Source organism: Catharus ustulatus, chromosome W, assembly GCF_009819885.2.
Source record: "Catharus ustulatus isolate bCatUst1 chromosome W, bCatUst1.pri.v2, whole genome shotgun sequence".
Taxonomy (NCBI): domain Eukaryota; kingdom Metazoa; phylum Chordata; class Aves; order Passeriformes; family Turdidae; genus Catharus; species Catharus ustulatus.
In genome coordinates, this window is record NC_046261.2 from 75,843 (window position 1) to 98,620 (window position 22,778).

The 22,778-nt window shown below is 46.2% G+C and overlaps 1 long non-coding RNA gene across 1 annotated transcript; it reads left to right on the forward strand.

Annotated features, from left to right (window-relative positions):
* The first annotated feature begins 20,555 nt into the window (after positions 1-20,555).
* LOC117005028 lies at positions 20,556-22,297 on the forward strand. Its single transcript, XR_004419745.1, has 2 exons — positions 20,556-20,736; positions 21,734-22,297. It is a non-coding gene; the product is annotated as an uncharacterized LOC117005028 (long non-coding RNA).
* The last annotated feature ends 481 nt before the right edge of the window (positions 22,298-22,778 follow it).

Here is a 22,778-nt window from a genome sequence, read left to right on the forward strand (position 1 = left end):
TACAGCCCCAGGCATTCGCTGGAGAATGGTAAGTAGCTACGAGTGTTTGTGTAATAGCAGGGTGCCGAGGGGGGAGTTCGAATTGCACTTGCGGCCAGCCAGGGGCTCGGAGCTGTGCAGAGCTCGGGAGACGAGTAGGCGGAGGAGGAGGGTGGGGGGAGGGGGGGAAGAGGGTGGGGGGAGGGGCGTGTGGTCCACCCCTGCAGCCAGCGTGGTCTCCAGTGGGGGCAGGGAAAGACAAACGCCAGCAGCTTTCTCCCTCCTCCCTGCAGCGACGGGAAAAAAAACAACCCGCATTTTTCTGTGTTTTAACTGTGGATTAAGGTAGATATAAGAGTGTGATATATGTTATAATTCGTGTTTATATAAAAGGATTGTATGAAATAAAATAAAGTAGAAAGAACCTTAAAACATCAAGCACCCGGGGCCATAGACAACGGCCGTAATTAGCATATCAACAGACCTAGCCCGGCGATCTCCACAACGGACTGGAAGAGGACCTGTTAAGTACCACATATCAGACAGCTGATCACCTCCGCTGGTTCCCGTAAGCACTCCCAAGGAAAATTACACATCAATGCAGAGCAAACACAGCCTTCATCAACACGCAGGAAGGACCTTTGTCCAGGGCAGCACCAGAAAAAGATTTAATCTAAATATGAGAATCTGCAGCAGGAACAAAGGAAATTCTCGCCTCAGGCCAGGAAAAACTGTATAAAGCTGGACTCTGAGATGGCAGGGTGTGAACACAGGGGGATCTGATGCGGTAGAGATCAGATCAGCGTGTGTGTCCACCCAGTGCCGACCCCGGCTCGGCGCTGTCGTGTTTTCGCTTGTGGCTTCCCAGGACCGTATTTTCGGTCGCAAAAATAAAAATTGCTGTTTTGCTATTTAATTCGACTTGATTCGGTTATTATCTATAACAAGAGTAAATTGATAAAGATGGGTTTACAGTAATCTTCTCTTCAAAAGAGCATGATTTCCCAGATTAGGGAAATCCTGAATTCTGGAGATGTTATAATCTCTAACAAAAGATTAGTACATTTTGCAAATTGGCTGGCTGTGCAAAAATCACATCTTAATTTGGAAGATATGAATTCGGTTCTATTTTGGAATGAAATTGGAGATTTATTAACATTAAAAGTGGAAAATGGAGATGAAAAAGTCTCTGTATTCCTCCCAATATTTTTACAAATTAGGAAACTTTTGCTTCAAACAGAAAACAACAGACAGCAACAGCAAAGTACCTCGGATTCCCTTTCACTTTCTTTAAAATCCACTAATCTGGGGCTGGAGGAGACTCATGGGCCCCCAAGTCCTACCCAATGTCTAGGATGTGATGATTTTTCAAAAATGGTCAGCAGTTCTTCCCTATATCATTTTCTCTCTATTGTTTTCCCTTCAGAGCAGAGTTCAGACTCCCCTTCCCTTCAGGGCACTGGCCACGTGGCTGATCCTAAGGGGCCTGGGGGGAAGATCCAAGATGGCTCCAGCCACATGGCTTGTTCCCGGGGGTCTGCAGATATTAGCAGTCACATGGCCCTCATTCTTCACCCCATAACCCATTTTTCCCTGTGGGTCAAGCCCTAAATCCATTCCTGCCCCTATCCTGCAACCCTGTCCCTATGTGTAACCCTGGTCTCCATGGCTACCCCTCCCCGGCTCAGGTTACACGTTCCTCTCCCCCAAGCTACCAGAGTAGTGGAGGAGGGGGGTGGGGGAGTGGCCAAGGCCCAGCTCATAGCTTCTGTAGGACAGACAGTGTCCCTGCAGTGAGGGAAGGTACACAAACTACAGGGCCTGGTGGGGGGATATTGCCCAACCCTGAAAGTCAAAACCTAGAAGAAAATGATATCCCATTGGTAGCTCCTGTGGTTTATCTTGGTAGGAGAAATGGAAAAAGAACTTATCAACCTTTATCCTATCAAGATAAAAAGGAAATTTGTAAGGTTCAAAGACAGTTTGGCAGAAACAGTGAGATATTTAAAGGGTTTTTAAAAGCTACATTTAGTTCAAATGAGATGGTACCCAATGATATTAAGGATTTGTTCAGATGTCTGTTAACTCCCTCAGAGTATGATCTATGGGAAAGTATGTGGAAAAGATCTTTAAGAGTGCTCTTGCAGGAACTTAAACAAAGCCCAAATAGTGCAAAAGATGACGATAATAATGATATTACACAGGAACATGTGTGGAGAAGGTGAATGGCATTGCCCAGAAAATCAAACACTGGTATTAACCAAGTTTGTTTTGGATAACATCTGCCGAGTAGCAGAAAAAGCCTTCAATCAATTACCTACTGTTGAAGTTAAAGGTAGTTATGTTAATATTAAACAGTTTCCTTCAGAAAATTTCTTGCAGCGTCTGGACCGTCTTCGAGTGCAGGTGAAAAGACAGGTACCAGATCCAGTGGTGCAAGCTGAGTTAATAAAGGAGATGGCTCAGAGGAATGCTAATGAAACCTACCACAGGGTCATTCTTAGCCTTCCCCTCGAGCCAGCACCTAGACTAGCACAGATGATAGAAGCCTGCACCAGAAAAGCAGAACTGTTCAGTGCACCAGAGAGGAATCCAGGACCAACACAACCAAAGTCTGCAAAAGCTGTAACACCAAGGCCAAGGAAGCAAACGGTGTCACCACAACAGCTGCAGCATATCTCCTGCTTCCAGCGCAAGAAGACAGGGCACTATGCAAGAGACTGCCCACACAACCAGAAACAGAAAAACAACAAACAAAAAAACTAGGTGTACAGCGCGTGCCCACCATAAATACAATAACGCGCAAAGATATAAATACAGTGGGCTCCACACTGGCAAAAACCTGTCTCTTCAAAACAAAGCGGGAGGATGGGACAAATGGTGTGGGACTTCAAGATAACATAAATGTCAAATGTTCAGTTAACAAGGGTTGGAAACCTCTTGGTCGTTTCAACCTTATGACTACAAAATGTTTTCATTTTAGGTCAACAGAGAGGACAATTATTACAGTGGACCTGTCTAACACTTCACTGGACGTGACGTTGTTGCATATGAAACTGCACTGTGGGTATTTTGTTATGGGGGACAATGCACCCACACCCCTGGAGATTGAGTTGCTTCCCATGTCCTTGAAGGGAAGCAGCTCCTGCCTCATTCTGCTAGCATGTGGCTCTCAACCACCATTTTACCTGAACGAGGGGCAAATCCTCGCCCAGGCCATTCCTGTTCCAAAGGAAATCACAGCAGAAGGAAAATCCCCTGAAGTCTATTGGGCAGATGTGGTGGGTGAGAACAAACCATCTCTAGCATGCAATCTGACCCATGGTTCAGACCATCTCCATGTGGAGGGAGTGCTGGAAACAGGGGCGGATGTGACGATCATACCCGAAAGGATGTGGTTGTCACATTGGGAATTGCAATCCGTGGTAGGCAAAATCCAAGGTTTAGGAGGAGTCAAATTGGCAAAAATATCAAAAAGCATTGTGCAAATTGAGGGGTCAGATGGAAAAATAGCTAGTGTCCGTCCGTTTGTTACAGACTATAAGTGCCCCCTGTGGGGAAGAGATACCATGTCCCAGTGGGGAATGAGAATAGTTTTCCCTAAAACTTCCCAGGATTTTTAAAGGCGGCCACTGAGGAGTGCCCTGCCCACAAATTGACATGGCTGGACAATAATCCAAGATGGACAGCTCAGTGGTCAATGAGTAAGGAGAAACTCAAGGCGCTGGAGGAGCATGTAGCAGAGCAATTGGCAAAAGGTCACATAGAAGAAACTACAAGCCCTTGGAATTCCCTGGTGTTTGTAATTAAGAAACCAGGGAAGGACAAATGGAGGTTGTTACATGATCTCCAGGAAATAAACAAAATTATAGCTGACATGGGATCGCTTCAACCAGGGATGCCCTCCCCAACGATGCTTCCTCAAAATTGGAAATTGGCAGTCTTAGATATTAAGGACTGTTTCTTTCAAATCCCTTTACACCCAGAAGATGCTCCAGGGTTTGCCTTCTGTGTTCCTACTATCAACAGAGAAGCCCCAATGAAGCGCTACCACTGGAAGGTACTCCACAAGGGATGAAGTGCAGTCCATTCATATGCCAGTGGTACGTGACCTCATTGCTGTCCCCGGTGAGTGCTCAGAGAAAGGAAGCTATCATCCTACATTATGTAGATGATTTGCTCGTGCGTGCCCCCAATGACTCTATACTCCAACACACGCTTGTCCTAGTGGTTAAGGTTTTAACCTCTGTTGAATTTCAATTGAAGGAGGATAAAGTCCAAAGGATGCCACCTTGGAAGTACCTGGGCTTGGAAATCACTGCAAGGACCATTGTTCCTCAGAAATTGGAAATCAATTGTAATCCAAAGACCTTAGCAGATCTCCATTCCTTGTCTGGGTCTTTGAATTGGGTTAGGCCCTGGCTAGGCCTCACTAATGAGGACCTAGAGCCCCTTTTCAATTTATTGAAGGGGGAGAGAGAGTTGATTTCTCCAAGAGAACTGATTCCAGAGGCAAAAACTGCAATGAAAAAGGTACAGAAAGCTCTAGCAGAGAGGCAGGCTCATCGCTACAAGCCTGAACTGCCTTTCAAATTCATAATTCTGGGAAAACTACCACACTTACATGGTCTGATGTTCCAGTGGATCGAGGGGCAGCGAGATTCGCTCTTAATCATAGAGTGGGTATTCCTCTCCCACCAAAGATCCAAGACCATCACAAAGCCACAAGAACTTATAGCTCAGCTTATTTGGAAAGCAAGAATGAGACTGTATGAGCTGGCAGGTTGTGACTTTACATGTATTCACCTTCCAGTCAAACTCTCTGAGGACGGAAAGAACTCTCCTGAGAGGTTGACAAAGGAGATGTTCAAGCACTTGCTCCAGAGCAATGCCAGTCTCCAGTTGTCTCTGAACAGCTACAGTGGAAAAATATCAGTCCATGCCCCGTCTCACAAGCTGTTCAATGAGGAATTCCACCTCATTCCTCATGAGGAGTCGGAGACCACTCAAAGCTCTCACAGTGTTCACAGACGCTTCTGGGGCTTCCCACAAGTCTGTGATGACTTGGAGAAATCCTCAGACTCAGCATTGGGAAGCTGATGTTGAGTTTGTGGAGGGATCACCTCAGGTAGCTGAACTGGCTGTAGTGGTAAAAGTTTTTGAGAAGTTCTCGGAACCAATCAACTTGGTAACCGACTCAGCCTATGTGGCGGGGGTAGTGTCCAGGGTGGAGCAGGCAGTGCTCAAAGATGTCGACAATGAGCAGTTTTTCAGGTTGCTGGCAAAACTAATCTATCTAATTTCCCATAGAGAACATCCGTTCTATGTGATGCGTGTGAGGTCACACACCGATTTGCCAGGTGAGATCGCAGAAGTGAATCGTCAGGCAGACTCCCTTGCCACCCCAGCTGAACAAGCACGCCTCCCAGACATCTTCCAAAAGACAAAACTGAGCCACCAGCAATACCATCAGAATGTGCCAGGTCTGATCCGTCAGTTCCAGCTAACACGGAGTCAGGCTCGAGCCATTGTGGCCACTTGTCCCAGCTACCAGCTCCAGGCCATGCCATCGCTAGGTGCAGGGGTTAACCCCCGAGGCCTTGGCAGCTGTGAGATGTTGCAGACAGACATCACAGAAATTCCCAGTTTTGGTCGCCTCAAATATGTTCATGTAAGCATTGACACATATTCAGGTGCAGGTTATGCCTCTGCTCACGTAGGTGAAAGAACTGGGCCTACCAAACAACAACAAGTGCAAACCTTTTCAGTATTGGGGATCCCTAAGGAAATCAAAACAGATAATGGCCCGGCATATGTGTCCAAGTAGTTCCTGGAATTTGTCCAGCAGTGGGGAGTGGAACATAAGACTGTCATCCCCCACTCCCCCACAGGCCAAGCTGTGATTGAGCATGCACACCGGACACTCAAACAGGTTCTGGCTAGACAGAGTAGTTCAACTGTGTGGATGTCTCCACAGCAGAAGCTCTGTAAATCCCTGTTCACGCTCAGTTTTCTGAACTTTTCATTTGAAAACATGAATCCGCCTGTGGTTCGTCATTTTAACAATGGTAAACAGTTCAAGTTGTCTCAGCATCCACAAGTTTTGATTAGGGATCCAGAAACATGGGAAATCAAAGGTCCCTATGAGCTTGTTACCTGGGGATGTGGTTATGCGTGCGTATCCACTCCCTCAGGCCCTCGATGGATTCCCCAGAAATGGGTGAAGCCTTTTGTCCCCAAACATCCAGCTACAGTTGAAGGGGACGAGAAGCAAGTCGCAGTTGCTTCAAAAAGAAGAAACTGCCGGAAAGAGGAAAGAAAACCTACATAGAAAACTACCTCCCGGCAAATTCAGAGACTTTTAACATGCTTTAAAAATGTTTGTTTTCTTTGTAGAGATTACCTTCCTTCCACTCAAGCCCGTGATGAACACCATCCAAGTTGTCATCTTGTTAACAGTGAACCGTCAAGCAGCTGCATGGATCGTCCCTGAGCCGCGTCAAAACGTCTGGGTGACCCGGGCAAAGACATTCGAACAGGAAAACATATGTCTGTCCACGGTAGCAGCAGAAAATCCTATGTCCACATGCCTGGCAGGAGTTCCCTTCAAGGCTGGAGAATATTCAACCACTTTTTAAATAGAGATGCCAAATGAACTTCCCGAGTCATACACCATTTCATTATACAAACCTCGTAGGCAGCAAGCAGTAATGAGTAAGAATCCTATAGAGGAACTGCTGCCAAGTTTGCCAAAAGCAGCTCAGGAACCCCAGGAATTAGAGTTGTTAGGTTCCTATCCAGCACAATACTGCATTCATTTTGTAATCTTTCCAAAGCTTTCTGACTCCAAAGAATTTCACAACATAAAGCAATGCAGACCGGAATTCATGGCCAAAAGGTGGTGAAATATTCTGAGTCATATTGCAGCAGACACCCCATCTCTAACAAGTCCCAAGAGCCTCCCTGAAGGGTTGTTCTTGGTTTGTGGAGGTCGGGCATGGGCGGGAATTCTCTCGCGGCTTTTAGGAGGACCATGTACCTTTGAGTGGTTGTCTCTGTTGGCACCCAACGAAACCTTAATTAAGGTTTGGACTCATAAAAACAAATCGGTTGATAAAATCCAAAAAAGGACTGCAGACAATTTGGACCGAGATTGTGACTGAAATTTTCCATTGGGCCAAGTCAAAAAGAATTGGTCTATCCGTGTTTCTTCCATGGGTTTAAGCAGCCAAAGCTCTGGGTGAATTGGGCCACCTAGAGTGTTTGGTAGTCAAACAGGCAAATTTGACATCCACTGCCATCAGTTCCCTCCTAGAAGACGAGGAAATTACTAGACAGGCCACACTCCAAAACCGTGCTGCCATAGATTTTCTCCTGCTGCTACATGGACATGAGCGCCAGGAATTTGAAGGACTTTGCTGCATGAACCTGACCTCGAAAACTCCTAACATCCATGCTACCCTGTGAAACATGAACAGCTTGATCGGACAAGTGAAGCAAGATCCTGAAGATTGGTTCAACAAACTGTTCAAGGGCTGGGGATTCACTGAGTGGTGGACTTCTATAGTTAAAACTATTTTGTTATTCTTTGTTATTCTTTTCCTTGTAATAATGGCGTTCGGAATCTTTCGTCACTTAGTTTTCAAGGTCATTAGTGGTCTCATTCCTTCTCTCTCAGTGGTTGATCACATAGAGATGAAAACCTTGAAAAAATCTAACTCTCCCACTAACTCCAAGTGGGAGTTTGAATCCAGAATAACCTAATATCTTTCTTTCATCTTTTAAACAAAAAAAGAGTGAGATGTTGTAACCATGTACCCAAGAGGTTTTAAGAATGGTATGTCCCTGTAACCCCTGTAAAACCAATGGACTGACCCGCTGCTATCTTATTGGCAAGAAGCCAAGTTTCTCCTTCCCTTTTCCTGACCCTAGAAAAGACCCCAGACTTTGGGAAACTTCCTCTTTGTCCCCTGCATCCATCATGAAGAAATAAAAGAAGGAAACTCCTGGGAAAAGAACCTTGTTATATCTTAATCCTGTTCCACATGATACCATCTGAGACTAGCTCTGCGAAGTTATAAGAGTGCAGGACTAGCCTCAGTGTTGTAACCCAATACCCTACTGCTTTAAGAATGGTATGTCCCTTTAACCCTGTAACCCCTGCAAGACCAATGGACTGACCCCTGCGATGGGATTGGCAAGAAGCCGAGACTGACCCCTCCCCTTTCCTGACCAATAGAAAAACCTGTGCCCGGGATTGGACTTCCTCTTTATCCTCCTCTCCCGCTCTGCCCACATGGAAGCCTAAGAATAAAACAGAATATCAACCCTGGGATTAAGAGCCTCTAATATCTTCGCTCTGTTCTACATGAAACAGCACCAGGCCAGCTCTGCAGGATATTTGGGGGAGCAGTGCGAGGCCCCAGAGTGCTGTTTCAGTTGGCGCCCAGCCGGTGGTGTTTTTTTAAATTAAAACCCACGTGAGAGGCTGTGGACCCTTGAAGGGTTAGGAAGCCGACGGGAAGTCAACTGCCCTGCTGGGCGAAACTTGCTTTCTAGCCAGGTCTAGCTTACAGGGGGAGGGAATCTACAACTCATCCAGCCCAAGGGTGAGCAGATTTCGGAACAGACTTACAAAGTACAGTTTTTCAGCTCCTTCGGCACTTCGCAGAGATTGGTAAGTATAAATTTTCCTCCGTGGGGAGGGGGATTTTGAGGTGCTTTCTCTGTAACATCGAGGTGCCGGGAGCTGGGCTGCACAGCGTCCTCCCTGGGGGTTTTGGAGCTGTATGAAGCTGGAGACGCTGGTGGGGTTAGCAAGGCCGCCTTAAAACAGTTTCTGTCGTGTGTACAGTATCACGCCAGACAGCTGATTTCAAAGAGAGGCGCCGTTTTTGCTGCAGCCTGTGAGTCTCTGTGGGGGGAGGTGCCAGCTTTGCCGGCAGCTAGTAACCTTCTCTTACTGTGTTTTAACTGTGCATTGTAGTGAGATATTAGAGTAACTTGCTGTGGAAATATGGGCTCCCAGCATTCTAATTTGAAAAAGAGCATGGCTTCACAGATTAGAGAACTTTTAAAGATTGCAAATGTGAATATTACTAACAGAGAACTAGAAAGGTTTGCTAAGTGGCTGTCTATAGAGAGATCTGATCTTAATTTGGAAGATATGAATTCGGTTTTATTTTGGAATTAAATTGGAGATTTAATAACTTTAAAAGTCAAAAATGGAGATAAAAAAGCCTTAATATTCATCCCAATATTTTTGCAAATTAGAAAACTTTTACTTCAAACAGAAAATAACAACCAGCCACAGCAAACTGCTTCAGAGTCAACCAGTTCTTCTATCTGTCTCTCTGCATGTAATATTCCCTCTTCACCTAAGAAATCTGACTCCTCTGTCTCTCTAACTCAGGCTATCAGCCACATGTCTCCTGCTGAAAGCAGACCCCAACATGGCTCCAGCCACATGGCTCTCAACTCTTCTTCTTCCCATAATACTCCTTCTCCCCTGCTAACACCCTCAAACCCCTCCCCAAACTCATCCTGGCCCCTGGGTATTCAGGGCAATTCCCACTCTGATCAGGTGTCTGATCAGGTGTTGAAATCCTTTCCCCCAAGCTATCAGGCAAGCACAGAGGGGGGTGGGGGTGGGTGTGGGAGTACTAGTTCTACAGGTTCTACAAGACCTCCCTCTGAGATAAGACCCTCGGCTCCGCTCATTCCTCAGGACACTGTCTCTGTAGAGGCACATAACCAACAGATAACACAACCCAGAGAAGAGGGAGGGGTAGTGCCTATCCCTAAAACCCTGGATCTGGAAACTCAGATTCTGTCTGTGGCTCCTGTCATTTATATGGGTAGGAGAAATGGCAGGAGAACATATCAGCCACTGACATACCAAGATAAAAAGGAAATTTGTAAGGTTCAAAGAGAATTTGGCAGACACAGTGAAATGTTTAAAGGATTTTAAGAACAACATTTAGTTCTAATGAGATGGTACCCAACGATATTAAGGATTTATTCAGATGTTTGTTATCCCCTTCTGAATTTGATTTATGGGAAAGTATTTGGAAAAGATCTTTAAGAGTGCTTTTGCAAGAACTACAACAAAGCCCAGAAAGTGCAAAAGATGAGGATAATAATGATATTACACAGGAACTTCTCTTAGGTGAGGGAGAATTTGAAAACCCTGATAAACAGGCATGTTTATTAACTAAATTTGTTTTGGATAAGATCTCTCTAGCAACAGAAAAAGCTTTCAATCAATTACCTACTGCTGAAGTTACAGGTAGTTATGTTAATATTAAACAGTTTCCTTCAGAAAGTTTCTTGCAGTTTCTGGATCGCCTCCGTGCACAGGTGGAGAGACAAGTCTCGGACCCAAAGGTGCAGGCAGAGATATTAAAGGAGATGGCTCAGAAAAACGCTAATGAATCATGTCGCAGGGTCATACTTAGTCTTCCCCTCGACCCACCACCTAGCTTAGCACAGATGATAGAAACCTGCACCAGAAAAGCAGAACTGTTCAGTGCACCAGAGAGAAATCCAGTCCCAGCACACTCACGATCTGCAGCAGCTATGACACCAGGACCAAGGAAGCAACCGGTACCACCACAGCAGCTGCAGCACATCACCTGCTTCCAGTGCAAGAAAACAGGACACTATGCAAGGGACTGCCCACACAGCCAGAAACAGAAGAAGACCAACAAACAAAAAAACTAGGTGTACAGCGCGTACCCGCCATAAATATCATACACGCAAAGATATAAATACTGCGGGTTCCACACGGGAAAAAACCTCTCTCTTTAAAACTAAGGGGGAGGACGGGACAAATGGTATGGGGATTAATGATAGCATAATGTTAAATATTCAATTAGCAAGGGTTGGACGCCTTTGGTCGTCTCAATCTTAAGACCACTAAAGGTGTTTGTTTTATGTCAACAGAGTGGACAGGCAATTACAGTGGACCTGTCTAGCACTTCACTGGACCTGACGCTGTTGCATATGAAACTGCACTGTGGGTATTTTGTTATGGGGGACACAGCACACACACCCTTGGAGATGGAGTTACTTCCCATATCCAAGAAGGAAAACGTTTCAGGTTTCGTTCTCTTAGCACGTGCTCACAACCACCTTATTACCTGAACGAGGGGCAAATCCTCGCCCAGGCCATTCCTGTTTCAAAGGAAATAACAGCAGAAAAAATCCCCTGAAGTCTATTGGGCAGAGGTGGTGGGTGAGGAAAAAACCCTCTCTGGCATGCAATCTGACCCATGGTTCAGACATCTCCATGTGGAGGGGGTGCTGGACACAGGGGCAGATGTGACGATCATACCCGAAAGGATGTGGCCGTCACAATGGGAATTGCAACCCGTGGCAGGCAAAATCCAAGGTATAGGGAGGAATCAAATTGGCTAAAATATCAAAAGCATCGTGCAAATTTGATGGGGCCGGATGGAAAAATAGCTAGTGTCCGTCCGTTTGGTTACAGACTATAAGTGCCCCTGTGGGGAAGAGATACCATGTCTCAGTGGGGGAATGAAAATGGTAATTCCCAAAAGTCCTCAGAGATTTTTAAAGGCGGCCACTGAGGAGCGCCCTGCCCACAAATGACATGGTTAGATGATTCTCCAATCTGGACAGCTCAGTGGTCGATGAGTAAAGAAAAACTTAAGGCGCTGGAGGAGCTTGTAGCAGAACAATTGGCAAAAGGACACATAGAAGAAACTACAAGTCCTTGGAATTCCCCGGTATTGTAATTAAGAACCAGGAAGGACAAATGGAGATTGTTACATGATCTCCGGGAAATAAACAAAATTATAGCAGACATGGGATCACTTCAACCAGGGATGCCCTCTCCAACGATGCTCCCTCAAATTGGAAATTGGCAGTTTTAGATATTAAGGACTGTTTCTTTCAAATTCCCTTTACACACCAGCAGATGCTCCACGGTTTGCCTTCTCTGTTCCTACCATCAACAGAGAAGCCCCAATGAAGCGCTACCACTGGAAAGTGCTCCCTCAAGGGATGAAGTGTAGTCCTTTCATATGCCAGTGGTATGTGGCCTCATTGCTGTCTCCCAGTGCGTGCTCAGAGAAAGGAAGCTATCATCCTACATTATGTAGATGACTTGCTTGTGTGTGCCCCCGATGACTCTATACTCCAACACACAGCTTGACCTAGTGGTTAAGGTTTTACCCTCTGCTGGATTTCAATTGCAGGAGGATAAAGTCCAAAGGATGCCACCTTGGAAGTACCTGGGCTGGAAATCACTGCAAGGACCATTGTTCCTCAGAAATTGGACATTAATTGTAATCCAAAGACCTTAGCAGATCTCCATTCCTTGTGTGGGTCTTTGAATTGGGTTAGGCCCTGGCTAGGCCTCACTAATGAGGACCTAGAGCCCCTTTTCAATTTATTGAAGGGGGAGAGAGAGCTGATTTCTCCCAGGGAACTGACCCCAGAGGCAAAAGCTGCAATCGAAAAGGTACAGAAAGCTCTAGCAGAGAGGCAGGCTCATCGCTACAAGCCTGAACTTGCCTTTCAAATTCATAATTCTGGGAAAACTACCACACTTACACGGTTTGATATTCCAATGGATCGAGGGGCAGAGAGATTCGCTCTTAATCATAGATGTGGGTCTTCCTCTCCCACAAAGATCCAAAACCATCACTAAGCCACAAGAACTCATAGCTCAGCTGATTCGTAAGGCAAGGATGAGACTGTATGAGCTGGCAGGTTGTGACTTCACATGTATTCACCTTCCAGTCAAACTCTCTGAGGAGGGAAGGAACTCTCCTGAGAGGCTGACAAAGGAGATGTTCGAGCACTTGCTCCAGAGCAATGCCAGTCTCCAGTTGTCTCTGGACAGCTACAGTGGACAAATATCAGTCCATGCCCCGTCTCACAAGCTGTTCAATGAGGAATTCCACCTCATTCCTCGTGAGGATAGAGTATCGGAGACCACTCAAAGCTCTCACAGTGTTCACAGACGCTTCTGGGGCTTCCCACAAGTTCGGTGATGACTTGGAGAATCCTCAGACTCAGCATTGGGAAGCTGATGTTGAGTTTGTGAGGGTTCGCCTCAGGTAGCTGAACTGGCTGCAGTGGTAAGAGCTTTTGAGAAGTTCTCAGAGCAATCAACTTGGTAACAGACTCAGCTTATGTAGCGGGGTAGTGTCCAGGGCGGAGCAGGCAGTGCTCAAAGAGGTTGACAATGAGCAGCTTTTCAGGTTGCTGTCAAAACTAATCTATCTATTTCTCATAGAGAACATCCGTTCTATGTGATGCATGTGAGGTCACACACCGATTTGCCAGGTGAGATCGCAGAAGGGAATCGTCAGGCAGACTCCCTTGCCACCCCAGCAGAACAAGCACGCCTCCCAGACATTCTTCCAACAGGCAAAGCTGAGCCACCAGCAATACCATCAGAATGTGCCAGGTCTGATCCGTCAGTTCAAGCTAACAGGAGTCAGGCTCGAGCCATTGTGGCCACCTGTCCCAGCTGCCAGCTCCAGGCCATGCCATCGCTAGGTGCAGGGGTTAACCCCGAGGCCCTTGGCAGCTGTGAGGTGTGGCAGACAGACATCACACACATCCCAGTTTTTGGTCCGCCTCAAATATGTTCATGTAAGCATTGACACATATTCAGGTGCGGTTTATGCCTCTGCCCATGCAGGAGAAAGAGCTGTGCATGCCAAACAACACCTAGTGCAAGCTTTTTCAGTATTGGGGATCCCTAAGGAAATCAAAAACAGATAATGGTCCAGCGTATGTGTCCAAGGAGTTCCTGGAATTTGTCCAGCAGTGGAGAGTGGAACATAAGACAGGCATCCCCCACTCCCCCACAGGCCAAGCTGTGATTGAGCATGCACATCAGACGCTCAAGCATGTTCTGGCTAGACAGAGTAATTCAACTGTGTGGATGTCTCCACAGCAGAAGCTGTGTAAAGCCCTGTTCACTATCAATTTCTTGAACTGTTCATTTGAAAACATGAATCCTCCTGTGGTTCGTCATTTTAACAGTGGCAAACAGTTCAAGCTTGTCTGAGCATCCACCAGTTTTGATTAGGATCCAGAAACCTGGGAAACCAAAGGTCCCTATGAGCTTGTTACCTGGGGACGTGGGTTATGCGTGCGTATCCACTCCTCAGGCCCTCGGTGGATTCCCCAGAAATGGGTGAAGCCTTTTGTCCCCAAACAGCCAGCTCCAGCTGAAGAGGAAGAGAAGCAAGTCGCAGTTGCTTCGAAAAGAAGACGCCGCCGGAGAGGAGAGAGAACTGACACAGAAGACGACCTTCCGGCAGACTCAGAGACTTTTAACATGTTTTAAAATGTTTGTTTTCCTTTTAACAACCTAATACCTTTCTCCTCTTCTTTTAAACAAAAAAAGGGTGAGATGTTGTAACCCAATACCCTACTGTTTTAGAATGGTATGTCCCTTTAACCCTGTAACCCCTGCAAGACCAATGGACTGACCCCTGCGATGGGATTGGCATGAAGCCAAGGACTGACCCCTCCCCTTTCCTGACCCATAGAAAATCCTGTGCCCGGGTTTGGACTTCCTCTTTATCCTCCTCTCCCGCTCTGCCCACTTGGAAACCTAAGAATAAAACAGAATATCAACCCTGGGATAAGAGCCTCTAATATCTCGTCTGTTCTACATGAAACAGCACCCCAGGCTAGCTCTGCAGGATATTTGAGGTGCAGTGTGGGGCCCCCAGAGTGCTGTTTCCCCTCAGGTGTTTTATCAGGATCTTTCCAAGTCATCACTGATTTGTGAGAAGAGCCTGAGCCATCTGTTAAAACTGTCAAGGCTTTGAGGGGGTGCTCTGCTTTGGACTAACTTTGAGACTCAATGAAGAACTGCCTTCAGATTGAAAAGTTTGTGTTTTGGTAAACTGATGGAAATTTGATTTGTTTAACTATCTAGGGCAAACTTGAGACTTTCATTGGGTTGGAGCAAGTGCTCCAGATCTCCATGGTGAGTGGCAGGTAAATGCAGGTGGACTAACCCCCCGCAAGAGAGCAAAGGTGAGTTCTGGCTTTTCTGATAAGTTGTGCCATGATTTCTTGAAATGTGGTAATTGTCATTGTGGGCTGGTTGCTTATGAAAACCCGTTCAAGGATCAGCAGAGGGTCTGTGAGTTGAGAGTCCCATTGAAAAATCAGTCCATGGAAATGAGGAGCCTTTCCCAGGATGACCAACTGGAAAGGCAGGCTGGGCTCGTAGCGATGGGCTTGATGACAGGACAGGGCTTCTTGGACTTTGGTGATGGCATCTCTGGCTTCCGTGGTGTTAGTGCATGTAGGGTCCAGGTCCTGGTTGCCACGGAGGAGGTTGAAGAGGGGAGCAAGTTCTTCTGTTGTGATTCCCAGAAGGGGGCGTATCCAGCTGATGGTTCTGCACAGGCTGTGTAGGTCTCTCAGGGTCTTAGGGTCATCTTGAATGATGAGCTCCTGGGGAACCATGGTTCTTTCTCGGATCTGGAGTCCAATGTATTTCCACGGGCTGGTGTATTGTACTTTGTCTTCTCGAATGTCAAATCCTGCTTTTTGGATGGTTTCGATGGTGGAGGTGACTGCTTTGTCCAGGTACTTCTTGTCTGATGCACAAATCAAGATGTCGTCCATGTAGTGGTAAATGATTGCATCTGGGAATACTTCTCGGACAGGAGAGAGGATATGAGCCACATACCATTGGCATATGATGGGGGAGTTTTTGAGCCCTTGAGGAAGGAAAAGCCAGTGGCACATTTGAGGGGAGCCTCTCTTAAGAGAGGGAACAGAGAAGGCGAAACACGGTGCATCTTGAGGGTGCAGTGGAATGGTAAAGAAACCGTCTTTGATGTCAATGATAACAAGAGTCCAATTTCAAGGCAGCATCGATGGTGATGGCAGACCAGGTTGAAGTGGACCCATTTCCTCGAGGATATTATTCATCTTGAGAAGATCATGCAGAAGTCTCTACCTGTTGGTCCCAGGTTTTCGCAGAACAAAGGCTGGAGAGTTCCAAGGGCTTGTGGTTTTGGTGATGTGGCCTTTGGCAAGTTGTTCTTGTACCAAGGTGTGCAACATGTGTAATTTGACCTTAGAAAGGGACCATTGTTCTGTCCAAATAGGTTGATCACTTTCCAGGTGAGGGGTGGAGTTTCGGGACACGCGCGTTCAACAATTGTTCCAGCTCAAAATCCCGGTAATGAACTCTAAGGGAAACCCCCCATTGAGACAAGGCATCCCTGCCCCATAGGGTGATGGGGGCCCTTACCACGAATGGGCGAATGGTGACTAAGTTGCTTTCAGGGCCTTCAATGATGATGTTGTGCTTGCTCTTAATGGACACAGCAACACCACCAATGCCTGAGAGCATGCCTGCCACCAGTTGCAGTGGCCAATTCGCTGACCACTCTGAGTGAGCCATGATGGTGACATCAGTACCAGTGTCTGGTATTCCTGGTCAGGAGATTTTTTTTCCTTTGCAGAAAATGTTGCATTCGAGGATGGGTTTGTTCATTCCCATGATTTGTGTCCACATTGTTATGGAGTTGAGTGGAAGCTGTTCCATGTAGTTTTTTGGCAGCAGGAAAGCTTGTGCGACTGGAGTTTTCTGTGGGAGATAGAAGGGAATGTCCACACAGCGAAGCTGAACAAATATCTCTTATCCAGGTGAAACAGATTGTATTTCAGGCAAAACAAAAGCCTGTGATGGGCCATGGAAAGTGTCACCTAGAATCAAAATGTCCCAGGGACCATCGGCTGGTCCTTGCTTTCCTGTGGGAACATGGTAAAAGTTCTTATCTGTAAAGTTCAAAATTAATTTTTTTACCAGCTGGCGCCTGGTTCCCATCTGTAGCGCTCCGTCTGCTGAATCTACTTAATGTAATCTGGAATCCCCTGTGTCGGTGGGATGAAGTTGTCCCCCGTTTTTCACAGGAGGGTTGGGGTGGGAAACAGCTTTTGATTTGTTGTCTTTGTGCGGGGCTGCTGCCACGCTCTTGGAGGAGTTTTTTTGGTGCAGTTGGTTCTTTTGTTGTTTCTGAGGTTTCTGGAAATTATTATTAGCGTTTGGGGAAGCTGATTTTTCTGGGCAGTCTTTTACAAAATGTCCAATTCTCCACAGTAAAAGCAACAAGCATTTTCTTTAGAATTCACCACTGCAGAACCATCTGAGACTCCCTGTGAAATCCCTTTAGAAACTGCCTGGGCTAAAGTTTTTCGATGGACCTGTGTTTTGTGCAGCTTTCCACCATCTGTTCAATGGTTGGCTCTGTGTCTATGGGCAGAGCTGTTAAAATAGATTTTCATTGTTAATTTGCATTGCACAAGGCAAGTTTTCGCAGAAATTCTTTCTGTGCCTCGGAACTATCAATTTGTTTTTCCAGGGCATCTTTAAGTCTGTCCACAACTTTTATGAAACTCTCATCCACACCTTGTTTTATAGTAGAGAAATGCAAGGTAGGTTTTGAGTCGTCAGGAGTTAGAAGGAATGAGGTTTTTGCTGCATTAACTATTTCTTGCAGAACCTCTTCAGGAATTGTATCAATTTGTTTTGAAGGTGTCTCAAATTCACCTTCACCAGCAAGTTGTTGAAAGGTGTATTTTGTCCCATGTAGAGTTTTGTGATATTTATCAACTAATATTAATAAATGTTTTCTCCAGTGTCTTTCCCAAAACATGAATTCAGCTGAAGTGAGGAGACATCTGGATAGGATTTTCAGATCATGTGGAATTAGGGTGTGTCCAGAAAAGCTAGTATCTGAAAATTTTTGAAAATCTGGGATGACCTGCTGTGTTCTGAAGCCAATTTTGACAAATTGTTTCTATATTTTGGGTTGAAATTGTGCCACTCTGATTCTTGTTGAGCCCCAGGATTCCCGCTTTTCTTATAAGTACAGTAATTTCACGACTATAAGGCGTACCCTTTTGACTAAAATTTTGGCCCGAACCCTGAAGTGTGCCTTATAGTCCGGTGCGCCTTATATATGGACAAAGTTTGGAAATTTGCCAACCTGGAAGTGTGAGCTGCGAGCCGCGGGGGGAGCCAGCAGGCTCATGGCTGCCCGGTGGATGCGGGGCCACGTTTGCCAGGTGGAGGCAAGGCTGCGGGGCCACAGCTGCTGGGTGCAGGGGGGCCCAGGGGACCGCAGCTGCCAAGTGCAAGGGGGCCCGCGGTGCCATGGCTGCCGGGTGGAGGCGGGACCTCAACCTGAAACCGCACGGGGGGAGCTGGCAGTGGATCCTCACTGCAAAAAAAAGGCCGTCTTATAGTCCGGTGCGCCTTATATATCGGCAGAAGTTTGGAAATTTACCGACACCCGGAAAGTGCGCTTTATAATCTGGTGCACCTTATAGTCGTGAAATTACTGTAACTGGAAAAGCAGAGATCTTTTGAGCCAATTTCTACTGATCTGAATTGGCAGCTTGAAGTTTTACTTCAGTCCATGGGTCAGGTCCATTTGCATTTAAAGCATTTGGTTCAGAACCGGTGTGTTCTGAATAGGAGATGGTTTGTTGGCAACAATGTTCATGGCTCGTAGAGGATTCTGTCATTTGATTGAGTGGGGGCGCAGTGGGTTGTATGTGTTCAGGGGGATATGTGTTTTGTAGGACGTGAGGTGGATAAGGATGGTGATGTGACATGGTTTGAGCTGTAGGTGGCGCTGCCTGGGGAGGGAAGCTAGGACCCATTGACTGCCCCGGGCAGTCTTGGAGGCATTCATTGCGCATGTGCGGGAGAGCGGCGACAACGCTGTGCCATGCAGGCGGGGAGAGACTGGGGGGGCTCGTGGTTTGTGTTGGGGGGATAGAGGGGCTTGGTGAGGAGGGTAAAAAGCTCATGGTATGGGGAGGGGGATGTGGGGCTGTCGCGAGCATCTGGGGGATACCGAGAGGGTAGGGAGCGGGCTGGGTGAGAGAGGATGACGTCACAGGCTGCATGGATGGCACTGTGCATGCGTGTGTCTCAGCAATTGTGGCGGCAGCTCCGTGCAGCTGTGCGGCACGGTGTTGGGGCAGCACGGGCAGGGATGGCACGACAGCGGGATCCTGCGTGGTAGAGGAAATGGGGGGGAATGCGCTCAGCGCGGCGGGACACGGGAGTGGCAGAGCGGTGCTGGGAAGGGGCGGTCCCAGCACCGGTGGGGCTGCGGCAAGCGGGATGGGCGCGAGGGGAATTGCTGGGGGGATGGGAACAGGGACGGGAGCTGTGGCGGGTGCGGTGGGGGGGTGGACGTATGGGGCGGGGGGGGGGGGGGTGAGGGGCCCGCGAAACGTACGGAGCTCCAGGAACCATGGTGGGAGCGGGGTCGGGTTAGGCGGGGAGCAGAACAGGGGAAGCGGCGAGGGGTCTGAGGGGAGCGGGGCTGGCAAGCATGGCTGAGGCATGTGGGGGAGGGGCGGAGGGGAACGGCAGCGCTGGGGCAATGGCAGAGGGCTGAGGGGGGGCAGGGGGAGGAGGATGCAGGTGGCGCGGGAACTGAGGAGGGGGCGGGGAGCTGTCTGAAGTTCGGGGTAGTAGAGGATGGTTGTGCAGCAGCTGGGGGAGGAGGAGAGGCGGAGGAAGCTGAGAGGGCTGTTTGAGCTGGCTGTACTGGTGGAGGGGTGGTTTTAGGGGTACTAGGGGAGGGGGGAGGGGGTTTTTCATGGTCAGGACACGGGAGGGAAGGGGGGGGGGGAATGAAACGGGCTGGGACAGAGCGGGATCATTTTGAGTGGGAGGAATTTGAATTTTAACTACATGCACTATATGTTGGAATAAGGGAATAAAAGAAGAAACACGAAAGTTGTTAGAAGAGAGCAGATTGAAGATTTTTAGGAAAAGATCTTTCTCAATATGGGAAAGCTTGGGTTTTGTGAGTTTGTTTCTTATATTTTGGCAAACCTGCAGAAAAAAAAAAGGAAAAAAAATCAAACAAAACAAGAATCCCAGAAAGTGACCCAGAGTTTCCCACGCGGGTGTTAGAAAGGGCAGACTGAGAATACTAATGGATTCTTCAGTCAACAGGGTCAAGCTGCTGATTTGTTGCTGACTTCGTCAAGTCTCAGATCCAGATTTTTGAGGTTGTCCGACATTTCTTCAGAGATGCTGCTCTTTTTACAACAAAGAGCAGGTTCTGAAGGGTGCTGACAACTGGAAGACGGAACAGTTCCCAAGAACTGCTGTTCATCAGTGTGAAAACAGAGTTTTCAGGCACTGTTCGAGGTGTCACAATGTAAACTTTCTTTTTGCCAATGGTAGTTGTTTTACCAGGACCTGAGAGTGCTAATATCGATCCAACATCTCTCAGGAGCTTACAGTAACCAGCGGAGAAAGACTGGAGGCCCTTTACACGACATGTTCCACAAGAATCTTTATTTCATGCAAAGGGTGGTCAAGCAGCTTCTCTCCGAGACAAAGGGGAGACAGTCATATTTATAGGTTCAGGGGGAATTCAAACTACAGCCAATAAAAAGTTTATACAAAGAACAGCATCCAATCTAAGTCAAAAGTTCTAAAGGTGAACTGACCAATTACACAAACTAATTTCTAACTAATTATCTTCCAAAGTGTTAGAGAGTGACCAAATTCTTAAGGAATATGGCTCAGCCTTGGTATCTAGGAAAACTTATCTATTATAGTAAGTTCCAGGGGCCAGAGGAAGATGGCTTTGGAGGACTTGTATCATCCACAATTATGCATATCAAGGCACACCAAAAAGTGAGCTTAGAATTGGAAGAAGAAAATATGCTGACGGACAGAGGCAAAAGACGCAACCAAAGGTGAGGTACCCAATGAAATGGTCGAGTCAGCATTAATTCCAGATGGAAAGATCTCTATTGAAGATAAACCAGTATATAACAAAAAAGATAAGAAACTTCTTAAAAAAGAGGAAGCAAGTTATAACTAGGTGAGGTGGACCGTAACAGAGAGGACAATTGTAGTACCTTTCTACTTATTGTGGTCATTAGTGCTAAAAGAATATGAGAAAACGCATTTAGAAATAGATGCCCTATACAATTATTTAAAAGATAGAATTCTAGCTAGAAAATTATAAGGAGCAGTAGCACAAGTAACTTGTCAGTGTAGTTTTTACCTCCGAACTAATCCAAAAAACTTTCCAAAGCCTAAAGTTGGACAAATTGAGAAAGGTTGTGAACTGGGCAGCAATAGTAAATTGATTTTACGGAATTGCCCAGGAAAGGGGGATATTGCTACCTATTAGTGTTAACAGATACCTTTTCAGGATGACCAGAAGCCTTCCCTACCCAGACAGCTAAGGCACGGGAAGTGACCAAGGCACTGTTACAAGAAATAATACTGTGTTTTGGAGTTCCAGCCGCTATATCTTCTGATAGAGGGCCACATTTTATCTTGAAAATTGTACAGCAAATTAGTCACCACCTCGGAATAGATTGGGAATTGCATACCCCACATCACCCTCAGTCCAGTGGCCAAGTCGAAAAAATTAACCATTTGATCAAACAACAAATTGTTAGGCTGGGGCGAGAGGAAAAATTGCCTTGGCCCCAGGCTCTTCCACTGGCATTAGTACTGATTGCAAACAGGAAATTAAGCCCTTTTGAAATTTTGTATGGCAGCCCAAGAAGGAATAACACCCATTCAAGTAGAGGAAAAAACTACAGAAATATATGGTGGCCCTAAATAAACAACTTCAAGAAATTGAAAAATATGTGGCTGGGGCCCAAAGCAGATAATTAGATGAGCTGGTACATGATGTACAACCCAGGGATTAAGTATATATTAAGTCTTTTGCAGAGAAAACTTTGGAACCACAGTGGGAAGGACCATTCCAGGTACTCGTCACCACCTTCATGGCAGTCAAGATCAAAGAATAGAAGGCTTGGATCCATCACTCCCAAGTGAAGAAATCTCCTGAAGAAATTTGGGAAATTGCACCAGGCGACGGAGACCTGAAGCTGAAATTCACCAGGAACAGCGAGTAATGGACTTAAATTATCATAGACATAATGTGAACGTTTGGGACCCTTGTGGTCATTGCCACAACTACAATCCCTAGTCTCTTAGGGCTTTAAGCAGAATGCTAATGGTCACAAATGCAAGTATGTGGGAAGGAAAAAGTGTTTCAAGTATGTGAATTTGCATTTGTAAAAAATGGGTTCCATGAAGCTCACCATCCACCCATGGAACTCATCTGAGTTGGTCCTAGATGCTGTGACAAATGCTTGACCACGTGTCCTAAATTTAGACTTAAAATTGAAGGGTGCGCAGCAAAAGGGTTTGATCTTGATTTTTACATCACTGCATTGAGTTTCACAAATCAAAGCCAAACAATCCCACCAGTGTCAAAGAGGACTGTAACAATTTAATCTCCAATTATTTCAGAAGAAAAAGAACAAAAATTGAGCCATATGCTATCAAAAAACAGGAAGTCAGAGACTGCTAACTAACCCAGAATTGTCTCTAAAGCAAGTAGAAATGAGAATGCAAGTAAGTGCTTCTGCCATTCGACCAGAATGTACCCTGTTTCTCAAAACTGCTTTTAGGGATTGGACTGTTTGGCTTCAAAGCTGTAGGCCCTCTAGTTTTAAGAAAAAGAGAGATTTCACTAAGATATTAAGAACGAAATTGAAAGTTTTAAATACAATAAATTCAAAAGTGTTAATGAACAAATTGACTGTGATGGAAAGTAGTTTAGTTAAATTATAGCAGCCTTTGCAATCTTTTTTTGTTAGCATTAAGTATGTACTCAAGCACAAATGTAGGTGCAGTCAGTAGCTGCCACAGTTATCAAGGAAGGTAAGAAAAGAGCATTCTCTAATAAAATTTGCAAAATTGTTTG